This window comes from Rhincodon typus, unplaced genomic scaffold (assembly GCF_021869965.1).
Source record: "Rhincodon typus isolate 14 unplaced genomic scaffold, sRhiTyp1.1 hic_rhity00006480, whole genome shotgun sequence".
In the NCBI taxonomy this organism is placed as follows: domain Eukaryota; kingdom Metazoa; phylum Chordata; class Chondrichthyes; order Orectolobiformes; family Rhincodontidae; genus Rhincodon; species Rhincodon typus.
In genome coordinates this window covers 1,578-6,481 of record NW_025972118.1, presented here as the reverse complement: position 1 = coordinate 6,481, position 4,904 = coordinate 1,578, and the positions used below count along the sequence as shown (strand labels likewise).

At 38.6% G+C, this 4,904-nt stretch overlaps 1 long non-coding RNA gene across 1 annotated transcript; it reads right to left on the bottom strand.

The window, feature by feature from the left end:
• Nucleotides 1–852: 852 nt before the first annotated feature.
• LOC125482155 lies at nt 853–3,711 on the bottom strand. The gene is made up of 3 exons (XR_007261566.1): nt 3,598–3,711; nt 2,075–2,173; nt 853–915 (listed from the first exon to the last, which is right to left on the bottom strand). It is a non-coding gene; the product is annotated as an uncharacterized LOC125482155 (long non-coding RNA).
• Nucleotides 3,712–4,904: the final 1,193 nt, after the last annotated feature.

The window sequence follows — 4,904 nt, the reverse complement described above, 5'->3', positions numbered from 1 at the left end:
TGGCTAATCCACTTAAGCTACACATGGCTGGGCACTTTGGGCACTTTAGCATGGCCAATCCAACTTGGCTGCACATCTTTGGACTGTGGAAGGAAACCAGAGCACCCGGAGGAAACCCTCGCACAAACAGGGAGAACGTGCAAACTCTACATAGACAGTCACCCAAGGCTGGAATTGAACCCAGGTCCCTGGCGCTGTGAGGCAGCAATGCTAACCACGGAGACACTGGGCCACCTGAGAGCTGAAGATTCCAAACTTGTTCCCATTCAAGTTGCTCCATTAACGTTAGTCATAGGGTAGCTTCATTTGCATCAGGAAATAGCTCCATTCAATTCAACGGGTTGGAATTTGAGCACAGCTTGGGACCCGATCCAGGGCTGGCAATCAGCACTAAGATCTGGGTAAAGTGGCATCTGCAGGAGGTAGAGTATTGGGTCATTTGGCACTGGTTGACAGTTCTCCGCAATACTTGTAATTATTGGTTGCCATATGCCAACAAAATTCTTTAATAGCAGGATATGAGAGCCTATTTATAGCCTTATCAATATATCCTTACAAACATATAATTGCACTCAAACACAAGTCTATTCAAAGATTAACCAGTGTGCTGCTAATTGTAGCTCAAGCTTTTTTGTTACATTCATATTCTTCAAATAAAATTATTAATTGTCACAATAGCCAAATAGAAAGGCAGAATGTTAAGCAAACAAGTTAACTTTACATTTCAATTTTTAAATCAAGTGTATGCAGCAACTGCTTTGGAAATATAAACCCATCACAGAAACCTCATGGTAGGGAGAGACCATTCAGTCCATTATCATCTTTCCAAATTGAAAATTTATAAAGCACTTACTTGCCATCGATGAGCACCTGAGAGTGTCGGTTGTTGACCTGATTATCACTCTTGTAGCGAAACTGAAAAGCAAAACAGAATGATTTTATCTTTCCACTGACTGTTTTTGTGTGAATAAATGTTCTTCTTCTTAAGTAAGGGGATCTTTTGTTCAAAAGTGCCCCATTACTTTATTTTAATCCCAAGGCCTTTGCTGAATTAATTGAAGTCAGCTATTTTCCTGCAAGCAGCTCAACCACTTCCACAATTTCCATAACTGAGCGCAGTCAGTTCATCACCTCAAATGAACAAATTCATTCTATTTAATTTCCTAACATCCCTTTTCCCCCCTCATGTTCCACAACCATTACCAAATTTCTACAGCCAATGGCAATGGGGGGAGATTTCAAAGGGTTCATATGAGGTTAACTGGAATTTGGCTGAAGTGCCAGTCTGTTTAAGCTACAGGCCCATACAATATAGTGATCAATGTCCAGAGATATATTGGGACTCTGCTTTCCATGCATGATGGAACTGAATACAGACTGTCACGAATGTTGTGTTTTAGATCATAACGTGACCATATGCAACAAGATGTGTACTTGGAGATTCATGCTTGTTTGTCAAATTGGAGCTGGAGCTTCAAAATGACACCAGCCTCTTTGTAAATCAATCCCACATTCTGTTTTCTCAGAACCTAAGATAAAATGCAAATTGGCCCATACACTGGGCTTTTTAACATAATTTTTTTCTTCCTGGCTGTTGAGCTCAGAAAGGTTAGCCACCTCCATCTAATACCATAAATTAACAAATTCTTCAAAAGTGGATTGGAAAACATAACTTTGACCTTGCTAAACCAAAAACCTTGCTTATGGTTTGATTCTTCCTCATTTACATTGTGCAAGGCCAAAGGCTGTTGCCATTTGTATACCAACAGCAATTCAAGCATGGCGCATTGTGAAGTTACAGACTGATGGCAAATCCACTTGAGGGTCAAAGTTGACTTGAATGAAGTGGTACTAACAAAAGGAGCCCAAACGTAAATGAACATACGATGTCTTATATCAACAAACCATCTCACATGCCACCGATTAACTTGGAGCAAGAGCAAAGGAGTAAAATCAGCACCAATACTGTTATATAGCATTTCACTCGGTGCCTCTAAACTCTGAAGGACTGCACCTGCAAATATGAACTACTGCAATTGCACCTGACTTCACTCAAAATGAATTAAGTACTTACAAAATCATCTGTAGCATCTTTGACTGCAGTGATGGTTAACACCAGCACTAAAGGCACTATAGTGGTAAACCAGGACAGTGAAGAAATATGAGGAATCAGCTGAAAAAAAAACAAGACAAACCCAATTAGAATCAAGATAAACAATTCACAAGTGTACACTCATGGGATTTAGCTCAATTTGCACCTGGTGATTCATTTGTTACATAATAAATAAAGTGATCCAGAGACAGGAATTAAGCAATGTAATTACAAAAACAGATTTTAAGTAAAACAACTGAATTATCGAGCAATCTGAACTAAGAGACTGAATTAACAGGAATGATGCCCTTAAATAAGCTCAAGTGAAGCACAAACATGAGCATGGCTAAGTTAGAAAAAAAAAGAGGCCATTCAACCTGTGCTGTACATCAAATAAAACAATCCATTTCAGCTCATTCAAAGACTTATACCGGATAAATCACATATTTAATAATTTGAAGTGACTTCAAGCCAACAAGACAAGGTTGAAATTTAGCACATAAAAGTGATTACAATCAAACAGAAGGGAAAATGAAAACTGACAAAATAAAAGTTGAACTGAACAAAAGCTTGTAAATTTTTAAACTTTATGAAAGATTAAAAAAAATCCAGACTTAACTGTGAATCCACTTCCAAAAATATATTGTGTTAAATTTGTCCTTTTAATTTGAAGCATTTTAATTTCAACATTGTGTTAAATTCAAAGCCATGTTCAAATTTGGAAAGTCATCGCAGCTGATGACATTGAGCGTTGAATAAATAAAGGTACACTAAAACCAATGCTGAGTCCTGGATGTTAATTGTGTGTGGATGGCACACCCCTGAAAAGGAGCCACTTAAGACTGTTGCTAATAATTCACATCCCACCCCCTCCACTGTTATTTCTACCCCCTTGAGTACCTGGTCGCCGCACCCTCACTACACAGGTTGCTCCACAGGGACAGCTGCAAAAAATGGGGAAAACTAGTATTGTAGACAATAGAAATGGTGCATTCCCTTTTCTTTAGTCGAACTGCTTCAAGATAACGTTATATTGCCATTCAATTGATAAATCTCAAGACCAACAGTGGAAAGAGTGCAGCTTCAATGGCAAGTGCCAACTGATGGCAGATGTGGTACTATAAGATAATGTTCTGATGGTAACCAATCACCTCAGATATTGGGTCGCTATTTCACAAGGGGGGTGGCCTTGCTAATTTCTTAAATCAGACTGTAAGTTGTGCTTTTTGTCAAATATGACATGACACATAATAAGTTTTACGAATAATTTGAACATACTAAAAAAAAGGCTAGAAATCACTGAGATTGATTTTAGCAGCAGCCATGAGCTTGTTTCATTAGATGAAAATATTTCTCTTCTAATATTTAATGCAAATGTTATTGAGTACTCCACTGCCAAAGAAGTGTCAGTTAGGCTGTAGGCTATGTGTAATTGCAGTCACATGATTTCAATTGCAAATGTGTTCCACTCCGGTTCTCGTGTGCTGTATTTTAAAATCACAAACCTGTAAAAGCAGCAGGAACAGAAAATATGCATTGGCAACTCGTTGGAACTGCTCAAACAAGTTGATAGGCAGAAATGTGATAACGTTGTACTTTGAGGTTTTGATGCGGTTACTCTGAAATAACATAAAAGTACAATTATTCAAAGGTATTCAAATCTGATCAACAACTGCTGAATTTTCTTAATATTAAAGTTGTAAACTGATGGCAACAATCATGTTTTCACTATGTTTGTCTACAGACCATCTACAACAATACAAAAATGTAAATAGGTGCTGTGCATTGGTCCAGCCAATGCCATTTTAATAACTTTTCCCATAATGCTTCTAACACACGTATTGCATCTATAGATTTCCAAGTCTCTGTGAACATTTATTTGTTCTTTTCTGTAAACGTTGATGAGAAAGCCAGCATTTATTGCCTGTGAACTAAATGGTTTGCTGGGCCATTTCTGATGCAGTTAGGAGTTAACCGTTCCAGGTCTGGAATCACAAATAAGCCAAGACTGAGCATAGATCTCAGATTTCCTCCCCTGAAGGACATGCATAATCCAGCTGGGTTTCACGGTAACCATTCCTGAAACTAGTGTTTTAATCCAGACATAGTAATTGAATTTAAATTCTCTCAGATGCTATGTTGGGAGTTAACTCATGTCTTGACAGCATTAACCCGGGCCTCCGAATTAAAACCCGAGGAGCATTACCACTCTGTCAGAGTTGCCCTTTATGCTCACTATCAACTAGATTTATCTCGAGGGCCCCACCACGTGGCTGATCTCATTCCTAGGAAGGTCGTTCCCCTGGTTTCCTCAATATAATGCACTTTGAGGGAACGGGGATCGAAGTGGTGGCTAGATTAAATACGGAGCTTGAAGAGAAATTCTCGCTCCCCTTAGTTCCATATTAAGGTTTTGTTTTCAAGTCAAAAATGACATGTACAAGAGGCAATTCTGACTACCGGTAATTTAAATTCAGAGAAATTCAATTTCTGGTTTGTGTTCTAAGCTTTCAGTTCGTTGTTTACATATTTAAGGGCTGTCTCTATAATGTCCAAACCAATACCACACCGGGTGGGTTTCCAATGTAGCTCCGTTGTAGGAGGTGTGCTCCCCAACCTTTGAATTACATTGATTGCTCCCATTTTAACCCAGCAAATGTGCAACTTGAGGTCCAATCTCATCTGGCACAAAATGAGCAATAACAGAGCTTCAATAATAACTGATTGATGACATCAAAAGAACTAGCATAACACAAGCAGAGTTAGAAAATGTGTTTTACTAGAAAGCCTACGAATGGCAGCTCGTTACTGT